The 23959-nt window shown below is 41.7% G+C and overlaps 1 protein-coding gene across 1 annotated transcript in view; it reads left to right on the top strand.

The window, feature by feature from the left end:
* The window catches only part of IPO11 (importin 11), a 1257051-nt gene that overhangs the window by 783591 nt on the left and 449501 nt on the right, over positions 1–23959 (top strand). The gene's annotated exons all lie outside the window — the stretch shown is intronic.

Below are 23959 nucleotides of genomic sequence, written 5' to 3'. Positions count from 1 at the left end.
ATGAAAAAATTGCCTTAGAATATTATTTCGATCTACTAAAAACTCAAAAGATACTAGAAGATGTCTTCTAGCAACTATAGTCTCTTGTGACATCTCGAGAACCTCAGATGTCCATAACTGGAAAATGATCCTCCACTTCTTCACCAGTACCTCTTACCAAAGGTAAGTAATAGACTTTGGTAACCACTGGTCTAGCTGAATCTGGAATCTTCAAAACTTGAGAAATATACATCTTAAACAATCCCATAGGAGAAATCAAATTAATAACAGGAAAGTTCAGAAATCTCAAGTTATGAGAGTGCAAACAGTTCTCTATATTTTCCAGCTTTCTATTATTTATCGAGTCAGTTTGTACCAGATTGTGCTGCACTTTTTCAACACCCTCCATTCGTTGCTCCAGAGCTTCTATCTTCTTATTTTGCTGAGATAACATATTAACATTTGTTATCTCTTGGTTTTTTATTTCCAAGTTAATCTTAGGGAAAAGATAGAAGCTTCCAAAGATTTTATGGCTGACCAAATGGTTTCTAAATTCATCTCTGAGGGTGGTTGAATATTACCTTCCAAATCAGGCATTCTAGGAGTAACAACACCTAATCCCATGGCTGTGCCTGTCCCATTTTCCATGGCTAGGAGCGATGGGCAAATCAATGTTATTCCTACCAGTTCCTGCAGTCCAGATCCCCCCCTCCACTCTGCACACCTGGATCAGGTAACATAGAACCTTCATTCCCATGGATTTCATGCGGGATTTCTTCAGACAGGGCAGCGTTCGAAGTCCCTAGAAGAACATCTGTGGTATCCTCTCCCACTGCCTGCTCTCCTCTCGCTCCTCTGCATGGCAGTTCAGGCCATCTTGGAGTGCCAGGGCTTAGCGTGATGTCAAGGGTCAGAGGGGACATTGCACACCCATCAGCAATCCGCGGTTGTAAGCTTTCTATAGGGGAGGAGCTCAAAACAGCTGCCCTCACTTTCACCTTCCTCTTCGTGTGAGGCATATGGATCGGGAGAATAAAAAATCAGGTAATTGGATAGGAGAGCTTCTACTGATGTGTCTCACCAGGTGGTTATCTTGAGCCTCTCTTGAGTTAGGTACACTTTCTGATGAGTTTTTTTTCTTTTAATTTTTGCCCTCATTTCCTTTTGCCAAGACAATAGTTTTTTATGAGGGCGGGTATTTTTTCTAATACTATAACTAGAATATTATATCTAGAGGCAAAGTCACTTCATGGTTCTCTCCAATAAGTCCTCTGTGGAGTAATAAAATGTTTCTAAGTCATTTTAATAAGTGAGTTCAACTAGTTGCATAACTCAGACCTACAATATGTGGGACAGTTATTTAATGTAGGAAAGTTTCTTTCACTTTGGCATTTTAAAGGTAAACTGGAGGAGGTGAGATACTATTTTTTTGGTACTTGCAGTTGCAAGGTATTCTTAGACCAGGAATTATGGTAGGGGACTGACACCTTTTGAGAGTTTATTGCTTAGGAAAATGATGAATAGGAGCCTCATCTCTAGACTCTACCGGATATTGATGGAATCAATGTTGGACACTATAACAGAGTATAAAGTCTAATGGATGAAAGATTTGGAAAAAGACCTGGAGGCAGAAGAATGAGACATCATCTGGAGATTTTCCAGTGGGAATTCTATATTTGCAACAACTACGGAAAACAAAATATAAAATATTATATTTTTGGTACTACACCCCAGTTAGGGTTAGCAAGATGGGACCGAGTGACTCAGAATATGTTGTAGAATCTATGGAGAAACAGGCATTATTGTTCATATGTGGTGGACATGTCCCTGATAGATGGAAGTGTGTCTTGAATTTCGGTTGTTATAGGTCCTTTACTTCCTATGGAACTAGCAACTATTTTGTTGGGGCTTCCTACTCCAGAGATCACTTCCACTCAAATGAACGGGGTTCCATTGGTAATCTAGTTGTGGTTAGACAGATTGTAGCCCAGCATTGGAAATTGCCGAGGACACTATCCTTTAAAGTGTGGATCCAGTCAATATGAAAAACCTTTTCAATGGAATTAGTGATTTACTATGTACTGCAGGACAATTATCAGAACCTATTGAGGATCTAGGTTCCTTTTTTGAAATGTACTACCAAAGATTGAGGAAAGGCAGTCATATACTCAGACTACTGACTCCTAAGACGCTAAAGTTGAAGGTCTTAGTTATTTCAGAGGCAAGAGTTGGTTTGGTCCTTAACTCCCCTTTTGGACTAACTAGTTTTATGTGGTAAGTTCTCATAAATTAATTAGTGACCATTTCTTTTTGCTTATTATCTACATGCATATGAATGTTTCTCAAGTAGATGTAGCAATAAAGAGTTATACTTTTGCTAATTATTCTGCAAACTATAATATGAGAAGATTGAAGTTTTTCTATACGGATTGATTGTGTTCCTCTGTATTATTCATTTTTTCCAATATAAGTTCTTAAACCCCCAAAAAATAGGATACATTGCTTTCCCTGTGGACTTTTAAAGGGAAAAAAAGAAATGATATATGTTGTCAAAAGAAATGAATGAAATGACACAAAAGGAAATTAATACAAAATTAAAGTTTGTACTGTGCACATGCCTAATGAGTAGGAATGTGCAGTTTTTCATTATTTTGATTATGCACACTAAATCAAAATAATGTTCACTAATTTCCAATTAATGTGCATTAGTTTGATTTAGTGCACACTAAATTGAAGTAGCACACCTAAAAATTAACAAAAAAATAAGAAAACAGGAAAAATTTTAAAACACAAAACTGCAGAATAATGTTTTGGCTATACATCCCTATAATGAGCACTATACAGACTGAGAAATGTTATACTTAAGATTACTTAGTACATTGTAAAGGTATCTTTTTATATTTTTTTAAATCTGGACTGTCAATGTGTATCTGATTATTTGCTGCTGAATATCAGCTTATGATCTGGTTAGAATGAATTTCTTTTGTATAGGTGGAATATCAAGAATTGTAAATAATGTTCTCTGATGTTGTGAAACTGAAGAGATGAAGCTATCTGTATATGTTGCTTTTAAATAGCTCCATAAACCAACATAATCTATTCTATTGAAAAATAGTGGCACAGAAGAAATGAGCATGAGTTTCCATTGATTTTCTTAGAACATCTTGGAGGCATGTTCACTATTGATCGCCAATTAATAATGAATGTGATTTTACATGGTTTGACAGTGAATGGGTCTGATTTAAAGTGGAGAAAGTTGTTGTTTGTTATTGTTGATAGACAAGAATTAGGTATAAGTCCCTATCCATTCCTCATAGAAGCCCTTCTTTCCTCCCCACTCCTGACTTCTGCCAAACTGAACTATAAAAGATTGAGGGCCTTCAGCTGCTGTGTTCCCAAGATCTGGAACAAGGTTCCACCAACTATCCTCCTGGAAGCATGTTACCTCACCCTTCCCCCAGTTAGCGCATTAGGAAGTTCACACTTTTCCTTACATCTAGACCTTAGGCAACTGTAACGGCAAAAACTGCTACATTTCTCTTTTCATTAATATACTTGTTACCTTTGATTTTGATTGCAATCCACTTTGAGGTTATCTCTGGCAAAAAGTGAAATATCAAATGTTTGTAAATGCTTATTATGACCAAAATCTAACTTAACAAGAAGCCTAGAGCAAATCCCAAGCATCATGACATTAATTTTCCATGAAATTCCAATGCAGTAGGACCAACCATATATTTTAGGCCATAGCACTTCATGCGGCAGTGCAAGAGGCTTGTCATCATTTTGTATCTGATGGAGTCAACAAGGCTTTAATGTGTTACAGAGGCAATATGTTGGAGACCCAGTAAGGAATTTAGACTGCTGTCATTAATACAGTAAACCCCTGCCCCCCTTCCCCAGGCAAAGAGCTAATATAAGGTGAGAGATTTCTTTTCTTCTGTCCTTAAGGGCTAATGAGGGTGCCAGTTTTGTCTGAACATACCAACTTGTATGTGTTTGATAGGGAGAAGGTTGAGGGGTATATTAGAAACAGGGAAAATAGATATAGGCCAAATCATCTGGTCATATTTTTCAGATTTTTCCATCAAAAAAGCCAAGACAAGTGACAGTATTGTAACTGCACAATGGTTGAATTTGCCCCTGTCAGATCATTTTATCTGTATTTCAAAGAAATGCTGCCAGTTTTTATGTTCCTATAATAGTTTTTATTCTGTCTTGTTTAGCCCCAGATATTAAATTGTCCTTGTTTATTCAAGCTGTCAGTGTCTCCAATGACTGCAGAATAGAAGTTTTCCTTCTGGTCCTATTGGAATATTTGGAATATTAATTACATAAGAACATGCCATATTGGGTCAGACCAAGGGTCCATCAAGCCCAGCATCCTGTTTCCAAAAGTGGCCAATCCAGGCCATAAGAACCTGGCAAATACCCAAAAACTAAGTCTATTTCATGTTACCATTGCTAGTAATAGCAGTGGCTATTTTCTAAGGGGCGGATTTTTAAAAGGGCCGCGCGCGTAAATCCTCTCGGATTTACGCGCGCAGGGCCCTCGTGCGCCTATTTTGCATAGGCCGCCGGCGCGCGAGTAAGTCCCGGGGCTTTCGAAAAGGGGAGGGAGGGGGCGTGTCCTGGGGCGTTCCCGAAACGACGCAGCGTTTCGGGGGCGGGCCCTGGCGTTTCGTGGGCGGGCCCGGTGGCGTGGCGCCGGCCCTGGGGCGTGGTCGAGGCCTCCGGACCAGCCCCCGGGACCAGAGGACGGAGCGGGGCTGCCGGCGACGCGCGCAAAGTTACGCAGGTGTAACTTTGCCGACAAAGGTAAGGGGGGGGGGTGTTTAGATAGGGCCAGGGGGTTGGGTTAGGTAGGAGAAGGGAGGGGAAGGTGGGGGGAGGGCGAAGAAAAGTTCCCTCCGAGGCCGCTCCGAAATCGGAGCTGCCTCGGAGGGAACATGCAGCTCGCGTTGGGCTCGGCGCGCGCAGGTTGCACAAATGTGCACCCCCTTGCGCGCGCCAACCCCGGATTTTATAAGATACGCGCGGCTACGCGCGTATCTTATAAAATCCAGCGTACTTTTGTTCACGCCTGGTGCGCGAACAAAAGTACGCGCTCGCGTATTTTTTAAAAACTGCCCCTAAGTCAACTTAATTAATAGCAGGTAATGGACTTCTCCTCCAAGAACTTATCCAATCCTTTTTTAAACATAGCTATACTAACTGAACTAACCACGTCCTCTGGCAACAAATTCCAGAGTTTAATTGTGCGTTGAGTGAAGAAGAACTTTCTCCGATTAGTTTTAAATGTGCCACATGCTAACTTCATGGAGTGCTCCCTAGTCTTTCTATTATCTGAAAGACTAAATAACCGATTCACATCTACCCGTTCTAGACCTCTTATGATTTTAAACAGCTCTATCATATCCCCCCTCAGCCGTCTCTTCTCCAAGCTGAAAAGTCCTAATCTCTTATCAATGACTCATTGTTTTTAAAATCAGTAACCTTACTCCACCAATCTGACCTATACCTGTTTTAGAACCAATTCCCAGAACTGCCCAGCTTCTGATGTGGTAAGCCTGTTGAAAATAATACTATCCATACTTTTTACTATTTGTACTGGTCTGCACTGAATTTTTTTTTTTTGTGCTTTTAAGGAGATATATCATATCCAACCTTATTGACAGCTATCATTTAGACTGAACCAGGATGCACATTTGTATAGATTTATGTAGTAGGGAGGAGGAATAGCCTAGTGGTTAGAGCAGTGGGCTATGAACCAGGAGACCAGGGTTTGAGTCCCGCTGTAGCTCCTTGTGACCTTGGGCAAGTCACTTTACCCTCCATTGCCTCAAGTACAAAACTTAGATTGTAAGCCCTATGGGGATAGGGAAATACCTACAGTACCAGAATGTAAATGGATGTGATATCTCAGATCAAATGTAGGTATATAAAAAATAAATAAAATAAATAAATTGTTAATTTATATTGTACACTTAACCCATGTTCCATATCAGTGATTTATGTTGTACTAATGCACTATTTTGCTGAATGCACTACAGAATTTCCAAGATTTTGGGGAGGGGGGGGAAATCTGTAGAGAATTATGAAATGTGTATTTGAGTCAACATAAGAAAATTTTGACTAATGCACTATTTTGCTGAATGCACTACAGAATTTCCAAGATGTTTTGGGGGGGGAAATCTGTAGAGAATTATGAAATGTGTATTTGAGTCAACATAAGAACATTTTGACTAATGCACTATTTTGCTGAATGCACTACAAAATTTCGAAGATTTGGGAAAATCTGTAGAGAATTATGAAATGTGTCCAAGCAGTACACAGACTGCACATCTATTGTTCCATTTCAGTTGTACCTCTTTCCAAATATACTCACTGCTATAGTTCAACCTTAAGGACCATAGCACAACACCATGATGACCCATGATGGATCACACCCATTGAACCTAGCTTCCTGTCTTGATGGTGACCAATCCAGGTAGCAAGAACCTGGCAGATAAAATATAGTCAATCTATTTCCTGTTACTCCCAGGAATAGCAATAGCTTTCTTTAGTCTATCTGGCTAATAATGTGTTATCGATTTTTCCTCCAGGAACTTGTCTAAACTTCTTTTAAACCCCACTAAGATAATCACCTTGATCTTATCCTCTGGCAACAAATCCCAAAAGCACTTTTTACGATTTGTCTGAAATCTGCTGGTTGTTAGTTTTATGGAGTATCCTCCTTGTTTTATTATTTTTTGAAGGGTAAATAATTTTATTTACTCCTTTTAAATCACTCATGATTTTATAAACTTCTATCATGTTCCTTCCTAGCCATCTCTCTTCCAAGCTGAAGAGCCTATCCTGTGCAGCCTCTCATCATAGGATAGATGGTTCCATTGCCTATACCATCCCATCATTCCCCTTGTCACTATCCTCTGCACCTTTTTTGGTTTCATTATATCTTTTTGCAGATGGGGCTATCAGAACTGCACACAATACTCAAGGTGCGGTTACACCATGGCTCGATGCAGAGGCAATTTATTTTTGTGTTTACTCTCCATTCCTTTTTATATTATCACCACATACTGATTTGAGGATTTCAACATTTTGTCCATAAGGACTATGAGGTCTTTTCCTGGGGGTTGGCTCCCAATACAAAACCAAGCATTGTGTACCTGTAGTTGGAATTATTTTTGCCAACGTGTATCACTTTGCACTTTTCCATATTAAATTTCATTTGCCATTCAGTCATCCAGTCTCACAAGGTCCCTCTACAGTACCTCACAATCCGCTGCTGTTTTAACAACTTTGAATAATTTTGTGTCATCTGCAAATTTGATCACTTACTTTTCCTTATTTTTCATATTATTTATGAATATGTTAATCAGTAGATTTCCCAGTTCCAATCCCTATGTACTCCACTAGTGATTTTTCTCCGTTTGGAAATCTAACCATTTAGTTTACCCTCTATTTCTTGTCTTTCAATAAGTTACCAATCCATAATAGGATACTGCCTCCTATCCCATGACTTTTTAATGTCCTTAGGAGTTTCTCACTGGGGAGTTTTGCCAAATGCCTTCAGAAAATGCTTATGCACTATTATCAACCCTCTTACCATTATCTACATGTTTATTTGCACCTTAAAAAAAATAAAAAAAATTGGTAAAGCAAAACTTCCCCTTGCTAAAACCATGTTGACAAGTGTTTTGAGGCGGGCAAGCATGAGATAAGATCATCTTACGATATCTTTGACACTGCTACCAGGGTATCTGCAGCTGCTATCTCAGCAAGAAGATGGGCCTGGCTCAAGTCTTTGGACTTTCGCCCTGAAGTGCAAGACAGATTATCCGACCTGCCCCTGTGTAGGAGACAATCTGTTCGGCGAACAGATTCAACGAATGGTGGCAGAACTCAAGGACCATCATGAGACCCTGAGACAGCGCTCTCTGATGCCTTTTGAGTATTCCTCAAAACACCCCTTCCAAAAAGACACTAAGTCCTCCTTCCCGAAGAAATCCTTCCCGAAGAAATCCTACCCGCCACCTGCTAGAACTCTCTCTACGAGACCAGTCTCGTCAGATACGAAAACAAAAGCCACAAGCAGCTCCTCAGCCGGGCCCTGCTTCCGATTTTTGACTCCTACATGGAGAGCAGCAGCCAGCTTCCACTGCCTCACATACCAGTGGGATGTCAATTGTGCCATTTCAACAACAGGTGGCACTCAGTCACCTCAGACCAGTGGGTCCTAGCGATAATTGCTCAAGGTTATTGTCTGAACTTTCTCTCCATTCCACCGGACTCCCCACCTCTACCGATGTGGAGAACATCCGATCACTCCATCCTTCTGGAAGAGGTGGTCTCCCTCCTTCTCCAGTCCAAGGCAACAGAACCAGTACCCTGCTCTCAGCACGGCCTAGGGTTCTATTCCCGGTACTTCCTAATCTCCAAAAAATCAGGAGGCGTTCGTCCAATTCTGGATCTACGTGCCCTGAACAAGTACCTCCATTGAGAAAAGTTCAAAATGGTAACCTTGGGTTCTCTTCTTCCTCTTCTACAAAGTGGAGACTGGCTCTGCTCTCTAGACCTCCAGGACGCATACACTCATATTGCTATATCTCCATCTCATCGCAAATACCTGAGATTTCTGGTAGGCCCCAAGCATAATCAGTACCGAGTGCTTCCATTCGGCCTCGCGTCTGCACCACAAGTCTTCACAAAATGTCTCGTACTAGTTGCAGCCTTCCTCAGGACTCAAGATGTTTACGTCTACCCCTATCTAGACGATTGGTTGATCAGGGCTCCCACTCAGCAAACTGCTCTGTCCTCCCTACATCTTACCTTACATACTCTGATTTCGTTAGGATTTCTCATCAACTATGACAAATCCTACTTAGTCCCATCTCAAACCTTATCATTCATAGTGGCAGACTTTGAGACCTTGCAGGCAAAAGCTTTTCTACCTCGACAACGAGCTCTCACTCTAGTCTCTCTCGCACACCAGCTGCAGTCTCAGCGCTACACGACTGCACGCCGCTTTCTCATCCTACTGGGACACATGGCGTCCTCAGTTCAGGTCATCCCAATGGCCCACCTAGCCATGAGAGTCATGCAGTGGACTCTAAGATCACAATGGACTCAATGCATTCAGCCCCTGTCGACCATTGTCCACGTCACCGACTCACTCCATCAGTCTCTCGCCTGGTGGAAAAATCAGATCAATCTCCTCCAAGGCTTGCCCTTCCAGGCTCCAGACCCTCAAATAACTCTCACCACCAATGCTTCCAACCTCAGCTGGGGAGCCCATGTGGCCAATCTGCAGACACAAGGAACTTGGTCTCCAGAGGAAGCCAAGCACCAAATCAATTTCCTGGAGCTTCGAGCAATCAGATATGCTCACAGAATATTTCAGGATTGCCTCTCCAACCAAGTCATCCTGATTCAGACGGACAACTAGGTGGCCATGTGGTACATCAACAAACAAGGAGGCTCGGGCTCCTACCTCCTGTGTCAGGAAGCTGCGCAGATATGGGAGGAGGCCCTCTCCTACTCGATGTACCTCAGAGCCACCTACTTGCCGGGAGTGGACAATGTGTTGGCAGACAAGCTAAGTCGGACCTTTTAACCGCACGAGTGGTCTCTCAACCCCTCAATAGCGGACTTGATCTTCCAACAATGGGGTTAATCTCAAATAGACCACTTTGCGTCACCTCAAAACCGCAAAGTAGAGAACTTCTGCTCTCTCACCCGCAGCCAACACTATCAACCAAGAGATGCGTTCTCCCTCTCATGGGCAACCGGTCTCCTATATGCATTCCCTCCACTTCCACTTCTCTCAAAGACTCTCGTGAAGTTACATCAGGACAAGGGAACCATGATCCTGATAGCACCTCACTGGCCACGCCAAGTGTGGTCTCCAGTACTTCAGGATCTTTCCATTCGCAGGCACATTCCCTTGGGAAAGGACCCGCTTCTGATTACGCAAAACGACGGGTGCCTGCACCACCCCAATCTTCGAGCCTTGTCCCTGACGGCATGGAGGTTGAAAGGTTAATCCTTCAGCCACTTAACCATTCTGAATCAGTTTCCCGTGTCCTGATTGCTTCACAGAAGCCTTCCACGAGAAAATCCTACCTTTACAAATGGAGCAGGTTTCAGTCATGGTGCTCTTCTCAATCCCTTGACCCCTTTACCTGTCCAATCATGAAGTTTCTGGACTATCTCTGGCACTTGTCGGAGACATGTTATGCATGTCAGAATGCATGTTAGTGCGGTGGCCGCCTTCCATAAAGGTGTTGGGGATGTTCCCATATCAGAACAACCCTTTGTAATATGTTTTCTGAAGGGCTTGCTTCACCTCAAGCCTCCACTGCATCCTGGCCCCTTCTTGGGACCTCAACCTGGTTTTGGGTCGGCTCATGAAACCACCATTTGAGCCTCTCCAATCCTGTGAACTTCTCTATCTCACATGGAAAGTGATTTTCCTTTTGGCAATCACTTCAGCTCGCAGAGTTAGTGAGTTACAGGCCCTAGTTACCTATCCGCCTTACACTAAACTTCTGCAGGACTGGGCAGTATTACGCACTCACCCTAAGTTCTTAACTAAGGTAGTATCAGAGTTTCATCTCAATCAATCCATTATAATACCTACCTTTTTTCCCCAGGCCGCATTCCAATCCAGGATAGCAGGCTCTTCATTCCCTTGACTATAAATGGGCTCTAGCATTCTACCTAGACCGTACAGCTGCCCACAGGAAAATCACTCAATTGTTTGTCTCTTTCCATTCCATTAAATTGGGGCAGCCTGTGGGTAAGCAGACTCTCTCCTCCTGGTTAGTGGACTGCATATCCTTTTGCTATCAGCAAGCAGGCATTCCACTTCAAGACTGTGTTAAAGCACACTCTGTGAGGGCCATGTCAACTTCAGTAGCACACCTATGCTCGGTGCCGCTTCCTGATATTTGCAGGGCTGCCACCTGGAGTTCTCTCCATACCTTTACAGCCCACTATTGCTTGGACAAGGCCGGAAGACAAGATTCCATCTTCGGCCAATCTGTCCTGTGTAACCTATTCCGCCTACCCGGTAGGGTTCAAGATGCCCTCGGCCAAATTTCACCCCAGTCCTAGTGCCTTGCACACCTAGGAACATTTGGTGCATACTCGGACATCCTCAACTCTGTACTCACCCATATGTGAGTACTACCATTCTGCTTGTCCTGTGAGAAAGCAAATGTTGCTTACCTGTAGCAGGTGTTCTCATGGGACAGCAGGATGTTAGTCGTCATGAAACCCGCCGGCTGCCCCGCGGTGTTGGGTTCATTACATTTCTTATTTTATTTTTCGGCACTTGCTGTAGCTTTTTAAACAAGACTGAAGGGAGACCACTGCTGGCTGCAGGGTTGGTGCCATGCTGGGCATGCCCAGTAGGGGCCAGTCAAAGTTCTAGAAACTTTGACAAAAGTGTTCCATGATTGGGCTCCATCCTGTGATGTCACCCATATGTGAGGACTAACATCCTGCTGTCCTGTGAGAACACCTGTTACAGGTAAGCAACATTTGCTATTTGCTATTTGTTTTTCATGGATCTGAGAAGTCGTAATCCACTTGTACCTTTAATGATCTACCCGTGAAAGGACTGGAACCATTTTAACATAGTACCTTCAACACCAAGGGTCTCTAGCCATGAGATTAGGATGTCTTATCTTATGGTATTGAAAATTGTTTAGAGGTCGAGGAGGACTACCAAAGAGTCAATGCATATGTCTATATCCCTTCTTAGTTCATCTGCTAGAGCTGTTAAGTGTAGTTTCTGTATTGTAGCGTATACAAAATCCTGATTGATATGATGTCTATCTTCTACAAGCTTATATGGTAACTTTCAAACCAGTGTGCATGCGCACATTTGCATACATACATCAGCACATTCCCAGGTACACAGCCATTTTATAACATATGCACCCATAGGCGTGCATGTTATAAAATAACCTGGCTACCAAATAGTTGGTGCACGTATGAGGTGCAAATCCTGCTTTTACCCTATAAATCAGGGGATTTTAAAAAGGGTGCACACCATCATTACCAATTTTACCAATTCGTTCCCAGTGGACCCAGTTGAGAGACGTCCTCCGAATCCCTCTAGTTTAATAACATTCACTCCCTCCAGTTAGTGCTGACCCTTAAAACCCTGCAGATATACCTAGTTTTCATTAAATTTTAACTTACACAGCATCCATAGCAGAAGTAAAGTTACACAGCAAGGGACCGCGGCGCGCACCAGTTGCATAAGAATTTACATGCACATATCAGGTTCACTCCCCAAACCGACTGTAAGTAAGTTTAAGGGTACAGGTACGTGTCTGCTACAAGACACTTATAGTTCCCCTCCCACTTCACAATCCTAAACTCAGGAAAAGATGACATGTTCTTCTCAGAATTAGACTTTTATTTATCAGATTTTTCAGGATTTAGCATTTAGAAGATACCAACAATTCCTGTCTCTAACATCCTGGCCACTAAGTATCAGTTTATCCTAAAGAAAGTTCTGTTCCATGGGTGGTTTCAAACATGCCATAAACCTTAGCCTGCCTAATATTTTAATATTTATAGCTATCTTACCCCGATCCCAATTTCAGGCGATTTCCCTGTTTACCTCTGAAGCAGGCTCTGGCTGGAGGTCTAGAGAATGTGGGCAGGGGAGGAGGCTTGCTTTCGGGTCTGGTACTGGCAGAGCTGCCTGTCTGCTCTCGGCTGCTCACCGCCTTAGACCCCACGCCACCATCCGACCTTAGGTAGGGCACCTGCTCTCTCCGGTCTTTTGGTCACACCTAATCTTCTCCCTCCTCAGCAGCGGTTGCTTTGGGTCCACACCCCTTCTCTTTATTTGCCCTCCCCCCCATCTTATACTTTCCAGCTGATAAATATGCATAAGCTCAAACATAATCTTGTAGTGGGTGGAGAGTCTTTGCCGCACTGCAGGTCTTTTCCCCCTCCCCATTTCCTCGGGGTGGGTGGGTCCTGAAACATCTGGACCAAGGCTGTATGCCAGCATCTGTATTTTCTCCATTTCAGAATGCAGACCTTGATGAGTATCCTTCAGTTCTGGTTTAAAGTTCTCATCTGGTCAAAGATTCTTTTCTTTAGCTGTGACAGTGTTTTTGGCCTGTCAGCATGCTTGTCTGCATCCCTCTTTGGCTATTATGTTTCATATTAGGTGCTTTCAGTGGTTAAACATGGAATATCTCCCTACAGTACCATGTCAACACCGCGCCTCTTTTGGAAAACTTTTGAGATGTGCGCGCGCTGCGTGAGATACGTGTGTATCTCAGCGATTTTTAAAATCTGCTTGGTGTTCGCAAGCACAACTTCATTGCGCAACCACTAATGGGCACATCAGACTTTTAAAATTCACCCTTTAGTTGATTGGTAGCAGCAATTTTGATAAGTTTTCCTAAATAAAGCAAGTTAGAGATAGGTCTTAAGTTATTAATTACAGCTCTGTCCAGGCATGCTATTTTTAGCTTGTCTCTTATGATGATCTATCTCATCTTCGAGGGTAAGTTGCCATTTCAAATAATGTACTTAGGATGGTTGTAGACGGCCAGGAAGCGGTCTATGCATTCCTTAAGTAAATGTTCCATAGAATACATTTTCAATAACTACAAGTACACTTTCACTTGTATTATTTGGGAACAGCTTCAATGTATATATTAAGCCCCACAGAGATTAACCATTATATAAAACATCATGTTTTTATCCTTATGCCCAAATTGTACTGCAAGCATGTTTATTTCATTTTTAAACTTTATGATTTTGTTTTAGGGTACCACTTTAGCATCTTGTTTATGAATAATGTCACCTAAAAGATGTGAATAAGGGATTTTCCCCTCATACTGTATCAAAATTATAGTCTTAGAGAGTACCATGCAACATTTATGGGCCGATGTAATAAGCTGCGATAGACCTGCCATGGGTTTTTGTGTGTGATGATATGTGCGTTTTCCCACGCTAATCTTACGCATGTATGTAATAACCCAGTTAGCGTGGGAAAAACACGCACACAAACCCGCTGAAAAAGCTGCGGCTGGTTTAGTGCAAGTCCATGCTAATACCATGCAAAGGAGGCAATTAAATATTAATGAACAATTCAGAGAGCCACGCTGGTTTTTAAGTAGGTTTTTTAGCGCCTGGATCAGGGCAGGAGTTAAGTTTAAGCGCCTATCTGGAGGTCAAAAAATTAAGCGGCAGAAGCCAGAAGAGGAGACGGAGAGGAAACGGGCACTGATTGCTTTTGTGTGCCCCCTTCCATATCTCTGCTGCATTTCCTCTGCTCAGCGGCTCCTACCATTATAGCCGCCTCGCAGTTAGTGACAAATCATGAAGGGGTTAGACATTGCTCTGCCCACCTTCAGTCCCACTTGCGGACCATTAACTCACTATCTTATGAAAAGGAAAGTCATTCAACAGAGAATCAGTCATGGGTCACCATATTAATGCGGGTTTAAGCATTTTGCTATGAGTGGCCTTCACGAGCATTGTAGCGTGAATGTTCTGCATGTATGTCATTTACATGCCATCCCCTTATTGCATCCCGCGGAGGTGCCTGCTTTTTCCCCGCACTAAAAAAAAAAAAAAATACACACTGAAAAATAGCGCAGATTTCACCACAGGTCTTATTACATCAGCCTTTTAATCTTTTACATGTCAGGAGACAATTTAAACAATTGTTTTGGTGTTTATTCTTAATGTTATCATTCATACCAAGGAAGGCAGTGATTTAAAAAGGGATTTTTAAAGGATTACCTGTTTATTTCTAGCAATACATTTAAAACATGAGCACCTATTGTCATATGCTTTATTATGTCTTTTACTGCTTTATTGACTATTTGGCTCTTCCAGCAGGAATTTGAAATCTATGAAGATAAATCAAGAGTTATATTGATTAATCTAGATGGGCAATTAGTGTTTGTTATGATTTTTACTGCTTAGATCTACTATTGTTTATATAGGTGGTATATAAAAACTTTTAAATAAATAAAATAAATGTCAGGATGGTTATCTCTATTGTATGTTAGTATTGATATTTTAACAGTGTATGTTAATTTTGTAAACCGCTGCAACCTTTTTGGAACAGGCAGTATAAAAATTATTATAAATAAATAAATATTGACAATTTTCAAAATAATGCAAGTATTTGCAGAGTCCATGGGTACATTAACCCACAGATGTCACACAAGTTCTCAAAGGGACAATACACATGGACTTTTCCTTTGAGAATTGCCATGGGAAAAAGTACTCTCAAAGATTTGTGCCTCCTTTTTCTGTGGATAAATTTTACTCTTTGAAACAATGCATGTAGTTTTGGAAATGCAAAACTACTCGTGTTGTAGCATTCCCCAGCCTACCTCCTCCCTTTGGAGCACCTCTATTCAATGTAGGCAAAAGTAGACATATGTACTTTTACCTGCATGAAGACTGGACAGTTTTCAGACAGCTAATTTACACAGGTAACTAGCTATTTGCCCCCATAAATGGTTTTTGAACATTTTCTTTTGAAAAGAGAAACCTGCAAAAAAAAAAGTGGAAGGTTTTTTTTTGTTAATTTTTAATTATGCTCACGTGCTCTCTATTTGTTGTACTCGGGAAATGCTCTTCAACTTGCACTTCCTGTCTCTCTGCTCCAGCAGCCTGGGAACAGGATTCCTGGCCCAGGGCTTACTATCTCCATTGTTAGAAACCACAAGAAGAGATTTCTGGGCTAATGCCTAGAGAAGCATAAATGCACTGTGCAGTTGCCATTTTATGGTGCCCAGTACACTGAGGCTATTTGTGATTAATTCTAAGACCTTGTGTTATGTATTTTTTCTTAAACACTATTTACTCTTTTAAACACAGCTTTTGCTCTTTCCGAAGGCACCTCAAGCATATGTGTAGGGCAATTGGAACTGACCTAATTGTCCTCACAAACAAGGTTTATGAATATTTATAAACAGTACATATCTTAGTGTATCTCTTTTATGTCAGCATAATCTCATCTCCTTGTCTGGCTCCTTTTAATTTTTTAGTAATCAATTGACTTCAGAATTGATACAATAAATGTGTGAAATGTAGTTCTCAAAAACCTGATAAGGGTCTTCACCTTACCTTAACAAACAACTTTATGAATAAATGATAGCAATCACCCAGCAGGTCTATTCTGTTTCTCGGCATTATGATGTTTTTAATTTGAAATGATTGTACTTGAACTGAGTTTTTTCCCCTAATTACTCTCCTAATCTGGCATCGTTGTTTCAAACTGCATTTCTGTTCAATCCATTCCCTTTTCCAAGTTGTCAGTCCTAATCACTTCCTGGTCCAATTTGGCATGCATCTTGGCCATCAGTTTGTGAAAAATATCTGATTTGGCATACAGAGCTTCAGTAAGCTTCCTCAGAGATGCTGCTTCAAGCAATTACATTTTTACAAGACAGAGAATAATATGGCCCTGTATCTTAGTTCATTTTAAAGAATTTTGTTTTGCAAAAGTGTTGCATCAGTTTAACTTCATGTGACTAAGTTATAAGCAGCAAGCAGAACATCCAAAATGAAATATCTTCCTATCACTAGCAGTTTCTAACAGAGACTTAAACAATCCTTCAAAAAGTTAATGGTAAACAACTATTAGTACTGCTTTCTGTACTACTTTTTTAATTCTTTCACAGCATGCTGGCATGATGATATAAAGTATTAAATGAAGTCAGCATGCTTTCCTTTAAATGCTTGCTTGCCATCAACTTTATCACCCTTAGAAAACAGTCTCCATTTGCCCTGGCCACCCTCAAAATGCCAACTTATTGCTTCTCATATTCCCTGAGAAATTGACTTCCTGCTGTTGAGACTTTCAAAGATGCTAACATCCTACTTGCATTGTCTTCAGACAAACACGCACAGACAATTCAAATTTTCCTTGGAACATTGATTCACTTCTGGCTCTAGCAGTATCAATACAGTGACTGTCCATTGGTTCCTGTACTTCCTAATAGAATGGACTAAGAGCATTTTCTAAAACAATGATTTTCTGCTGGTTCAAGAGTTCTTTTCTTGGAGCATGAATTCCTAAGAATGAACTTCACTCACTATAGCAACCAGGGGCCAATTGCAGGAAAATATCGGCCCGGGGGATTTTTTCAAAACTGGCCCATGGGGTATTGAATGGACTCAAGCACTTTCCCTGCAGCATGTATCAACAGCTCCCAAAAGCATGCCAAGTCAATCCTGGAAGCCGGCAGAACTGAGCCAAAATATCTCCAAAATGAACTTAATCTTTCTTAAATAACTAAGAAGTTTTGCATATTCTAGACCAGGGGTGAGCAGAGCTGCAGCCTCGCTTCATCCATGCAAATTGGTCGGCCCCCCTACACATCTGTTTTTAGCTCTTTATAGAGAGATATTCTAGATTCTCAGTCTGGTTCTTGAGCCAATTGCAAGTAATGACACTGCCGGCCAATGTCAGACACACACATGCTCAGTCACAACCAGAGTTTTACCTTGCAGAAACTTTATTGGCACATAGACACTAACACGTATAAAGACACATACTCTCTCAGACACAAAGATAACCCACACACAGAGTGTGTATGTCTATATCTGTGTCAGAGAGAAGGATACACACACACACACACACCCTCTCTCACAAAGTGTTTGCGAGGGTGTCTCTCGCTCTCTGTCTCTCTCACATAGACACACAAACACTCTCTCTGACTTGCTACTGTTGTGCTGCTGTGTTGCCCCCAGTCTAGCGCTGCTGCATCATGGTGTAAAGTTCTTGGTTGCTGCCAGCCCTTCCCCCATTCTGCAGAATCCCCTTCTCTTTCCCAATCCCATTCTCTAGGAGACTCGCTGGCTCCACAGCCAGCTGCTTCTCTCAGAGCTCAGCACAGTCACCTCATATAGAAGCATTCCCAGCACTGCATTTGCAATTCTTTCCTATGCCTGTAGCTTGCCTCCACTTCTCCGCAACCCTCCCACCACTCTAGTGGATTCCCATTGACAGCAGGCTACACAGTCTGCTGCTTTTATGGTTCCCAAAGCTCTGCTCTGCCTACCTACTTCAGGGGAGCAGGGACCAGAAGTGACCCATACTATTCCCTGGACTTATAAAAAGAGAAAATGAAGCCCTGGCTTAGACTGGGAAGATACACTAACCCAAAGTAGCACAGCTCCAGATGGAATCCTGCTTTTTCTTGTGGAGCCAGGACTAGTGCAAGGGTATTAGATGTCATAGGTGAACCTTTCAGTCTTGTACACTCTCCTGGCCCCACCCTTCCCACAAATAATTTAAAAATACACATTTATAGTAACAGATTTTATATGAAAAGGAACATTGTGTTTTAAAGTAAAAATGTCACTTACAACATGTATATTATTTGCATGCATTGCTATGGTACTAACCAGAAAATTTAGCAAAAGACACCTGCAGCCAAATGGTATTAGGAATATTGTAAAGCGTGTCGGCCTTCAGAAAACTTTAAGTAAACTGAATTACAATATTTTAAATTTCCCATATGAAAACAGCATTAACAGCCAGTACTCAATCAGTAATAAGCCTACGTATGAAAAGGCAACACTGCAAATATTACACCAGGCCCTAAAACACCAATATTACTGATATTAGGAGAACAGAACAATCCAAGCTGTTATAGATTCCTACACAGAAACTACATGCTAGCAAAATACCTCACCTGAGACACACAACCCCTTACCAAATACAGAATAAAGAGACAAATTATAACTAGAAATATGTAGGCAAAAACTGAATTTAAAATCGTAATAAGACTCCATATGCAGTGCAACATAGAAAAACAAAAACATCATTCTTTATTAAACATCAAACAAAAAAAAAATATATATATATAAGCCACCAATCATAATAGTAAAACCATACTCATAAAAGAATAAATATTTCAAAGCCTCTGATGATTAGAACATCCAGTGATTAAAAACATATAACTTTTTTTTTATTTTCCAAATATCAATAAAATATTTAAAACAATACCTAGGAACTTTAGACACCCTGAGATTGTCATGAATTAGTCAGTAATAGGAGTTATGTACATACTTTCTCTTCTCTCTTATATACTTTATAAACACACTCAACATACATGTTGGTTCTTACACAAATACCCTTATATTCTCTTTCACATGTTCACTGACTCGCTTTTGCTCATAAACATGCTCACTAGTTTAAATAGTTCTCTTGCTTACACATATGCACGTTCATTCTCTCGCTCACACACATGCTCTGGAAGGCACATCAGACCTGGAAAAACAGAAATCATCATTCCTCATAAAACATTAAGCAATAAAATCAAGAGATATAAAACATCATTCATAATATTAAAACCATACTAACAAAAAGAATAAATGTCAAGCAGGTAACAGCCAGTGATCATCCAATAATTAAAATGACTCAAATTTCTTCTAATATTTTCCATACACCAAATATTTCAAAAGGCTGACACAAGAAATAACATCCAAAAATGTAAAATAAGATTAAAAATCTCCAGCTCTCTATACCTGGGATCTTTTGATTTCCAGTGACCCAAAGATTGTTGTCGATTGGTCGAGGGAGCCTTACAATTTTTTAACATCTCTACCCACCATCTCACACACACATGCAGTTACACACACAGGCTCTATCTGACTTACATATATGCTGTCACATACACAGGCTCTCTCATTCTCACAGACACATGCAGGCTCTCTCACACTTATACATATGCAATCTCTTATACATAAACAGTCTCTCTTGCTCTCTCGCAGACATGCAAGTTCTCACAAAAACATGCAGGCTCTGTCGCTCTCATATACATATAGGCTCTCATGCACATATACAGGCTGTCTCATACAAATATGCAGGCTCGCTGTCACATATACACCTCAGGCGCGATCTCTCTTATATACACATGCAGTCTGTCTCTCACACACACTCAAGCTTTTCAGGCCTCTCCCTTTTTTCTGGGCCTTCTGTTTGCTGGTTTTTGAATCACAGCACTGCTCCTCACTCTCCGAAATGAGGTGGAAGGAGGACAGACTGGTTCTACAATGTTAGGGGGCAGTAGGGCCTCATGACCTTGCAGACTTCTCTTCAGGCCACAGAAGGATTGGCTCTGCTGTGGTCCCGAGGGCCTCTCTTCAGGCTGTGGCAGAATGGGCTCTGCCACGACTCTGCAGTCTTCAGTTCCAGCTGTGGCAGGTTGGGCTCTGCTGCAGCCTCATAGGTCTCTCTTCAGGCCACAACACTATGGGCTCTACTGTGGCCCCACAGGGCCTCATTTTCAGCCGCAGCAGGATGGGCTCTAATGTGACCCGCAGGTCTCTCTTCATGCGGCTGCAGCATGTGCTCAAGCCGGAGCATGTGCAAAGTTTGATCGCTCTGCCGCGGCCTTGTTAACCTCTCTTCGGGCCGCAGAACCCCTTTCCTTTTCTCTGGCTGGGAAGCTTAAAAAAAAAAAAGTGATAGGAGCGCCCGGCCCACTGGAGGAAACCTGATCTCCCGATAGGCCAATCCTCCCCTGTTAGAAACCATAGAATAAATTGTCCTTCACACCAAGCAAGCATCATTTGGAATGTAACGTTCTACTTGTATATTTTGTATTGGTTTCACCAATATATAGAGTTTTTCATACTATTTAAAAGTTCCAAGAGTAATGATATCTCCAATTCTTTCTGCCATTTTTCTTTCTTCATCTTCCTTCTCGCTATGGAATAATAATGTCCAGTGATGTGCTATCAGTTTCTTTCCTGGGAGCTCCTGTTGTAATTCACTTACAGACCAATGCAATAAGGTGCGCTCAGCAGTACACACTTTTACTTCTACTAGAATGCACATTTTTAGCGTGCAAAACACGTGTATTTTAAACTGTGTGTAAAGGATAGCGCCCTCACGTGTAAATTCAGTGTAAATGAATATTTATTTATTTGATTGATTTAGATTTCATTTTAGCCACTACTCTTCTATACAGGGAAGTGTGTCCAAAGCCTGACAGCCCAACACACAGTTTTTTAACACTGGAAATTTAACTCCAGCTCAGAGGTGGAGTAAAAGTTTATTCACAATTTACCAACTAGCATAGATGAAGAATTATTTCGCATTTCTTGAGCAAGACGGTACATTTGCATTGTTTTTATTCTGCTCGCCTATCTCTTGCCTGTAAAAGTGAGAATAAGGAGAGCTTGGGAAAAAAAGAGAGAACAGAAGGATCATAAGTGAAGAGAACAATGAGAGAGAAGGAGAGAGGACCATATGATTCAGGCTAGAACTGTAATCTGGAGACCCTGCAGAAAGCATATGTGTCGACCATGGACAACCCTTCTCGGATTGCCAAAGACAGATGTGGTTTTGTTTGAGTTCAAGAGCAATTTTGTCCCTTTATAAGGATCTTCATAGTGATATAGACCCCCTCACAGCTCATGGCCATGCTTACCAGAGTTGGTGAAACTGCTCAGTGCTTTACATTTTCTTGCCAGTGGAAGTTTCCAAAATATAGTTAGCATAGTGGGCATAACAGACCAGTCCTCTTTTCAATTCCCTTCAACTAAGTAGTATAAGCAATACTGAAACGCATGAAGGATTATATCAAGTAACCAGATCACCAAATTCAGTTACATGAGGTAAGGTGTAGTTTTTATGATATTGCTGGTATGCCTAATGTGATTGGTGTGATAGACTGAACCCATGTTGCTCTTACCCTTTGAGTGTAAGATGGCATTCCATGGCAGACAAGAAGATGGCTATACCGTTAGCCGTAGAGGAGAAGAAAGCAAGACTGCATGAATGCAGCCTGGAGGGTATCCTGCTGCCAATTCAATGCCCAGGCTTCCTAGCCCTGAGATGTAAGTGCAGGATAAAGCATGTGAAGGCTATACACAGTATTTGTATTTATGGATTAACTCCTACTTACACACAAGCAGGGAGTGGGGTAGGGGGGTCAATTTGTTGAGAGGTAGGGGAATCTGTTTTGTTGAAGGGTGTATGTGTGTTTGTGAGAGAGAGCCTGCATGTATGTGTGAGTATGTATGTTTTGGGTGTTATTTCATGTGTCTTTTATTTATGGTGGCTCATATTAACCCCTGTTTCTGCACAGACAGGGAGAGTTGGTTTTATTGACGGGTGGTAAAAGAGAAGAAGCAGTTGTAGTGGAGGACTCTGACGTGAAAGCATGGTTTTTGGTCTCATATCTGAAGGTGTCTTTTTTTCTTAGTTTGTACTTTACTAAATTGAGGATTTAAAGAAGAGAGGGAGATAGCTGCGATGGCGAGAGGGATGGTAGCTGTCCAAGTTGGTGATGAAAAAGGGGAGGAGGAAGGTAAGTACACATCACTCTTCTTTGTCAGGGTCTTTCTGACTTCCTTCTGAACAGTTCATCGCTTTCTGATGCTTTCATCTCTGTCTTTGCAGAAAGTACCACCTCAACAACCTCAAAAGAGTTAGAGAAAGATGGCCCCCATGAAGACGCAGGTACCACCGCCACCATCCACTGCCGCAGCAGCGCAGGGACCACCTTCACCATCACCATCACCATCCACAGCCCTGGCAGCGCAGGGACCACCACCTCCATCCGCTACTCCGGCAGCATGGGACAGGGACTACCACCACCACTCATGCTCCTCCCCCCCCCTCCATTTAGGGGGACCTTTGGAGCCCCTGGGAGTTGAGGAAGAAGACCATGTTGTTGTCCTTATGTTGGAGGAGGTCCCCTCGATTGTCGGAACAGATCCAGCTCCATTCGCTGTGGAGCATGGGTCTCAGGAAGGAGCAGTACCTCCTCCCACTGAGGCCTTCTTCACGGTAGTGCTGGCCACTGAGAAGCAATACGGAAGATGCTATCAGCAATTCGAGGGGACATAAGGGGGATGGCGGCCACCCTGGAGCAATCTGTCTTTGGCTAGGAATGAATGATTGAATTGCTGAAGAAATGTCAGCTGCTCAAGGGCACATGGTGCTGACCTGACCACCAACTGCCTAGCTGGCCTGGCTCTTCTCCCCAACTCCCTGGGGTCCCCATCTCCTTTTTTTTGTTACATTTATTTTTTTCTCCCTAATGCCCTTCCCCACTTAAATACAAAGAGAACTTTTTATTTTTTATTGAAATGTGCAGAGACAGAATTTTATTTTTTATATGTAAATATGCAAATAAAAACTTTCTAAATAGTTGTATTTCAAATGGTTTCCACTGTGCCCTCTTTTGATTCAGGTTAACTATACAGGAGAAGGGGGATAAGGAGGTAAAGGGAGGAATGCATTCATTACCTTCAGAGAATGCAATCATATAAAAAGGGCTTCATCCTTTTTTTCAATTTTTATTTTCCCAAAAAGCTTGACATTGAAGTAATAATCAGTGGTCTATAAGGTCTGCTGCTTCTGTTGTGGCTAAGCTACTATGCACATTTTTCCCTATACGAGCTTTTTTTTCTTCTCACGATTGCATCAGTTTGAATTTCATTTGTTTATTGCATCGGGTTCACAGGAGATGTGGCTGTACATGCATTAGGAAACTGTGCACTGAATAGCAGTGCACGGGTTCAGCGCGCACCTTATTGCATCAGACTGTCAGTGAGACAATCTGCTTTTGTAAAGAACTTAAAAAGAGTCTCCTGAAATCAACTAAGTCCCCTCCAGCACATTTGGTAAACTCACTGTGGTCTCTTCCTGAATTTTTACTCTGACTTTTTAAGGGGTTTCATACCCAAGTGGGGAAGTTTTTACCAAAATGTCTGTCAGCTAAAGATGAAAAGCTGGCAACTGTAATAGCTCAGCTGTTTTCTGGATAAGAATTAAAATAGACAATGAAGGATAATGCAGTTGAACACATGAAATTACAAATATTCCTCACAGGCGAAGGAGAAAAATTGAGCTTTGGATTCAGAGTTGAAAGGAAGAGCAAGTTATTGTTATGGAGAAATAGAGAGTGAACTGTAACTAACAAAAATAAGGTTAATTGATAGGCCA

Source organism: Rhinatrema bivittatum, chromosome 1, assembly GCF_901001135.1.
Source record: "Rhinatrema bivittatum chromosome 1, aRhiBiv1.1, whole genome shotgun sequence".
NCBI lineage: Eukaryota > Metazoa > Chordata > Amphibia > Gymnophiona > Rhinatrematidae > Rhinatrema > Rhinatrema bivittatum.
Note: the sequence above shows the minus strand (reverse complement) of the source record. Positions and strands in the feature narration are given on the sequence as shown.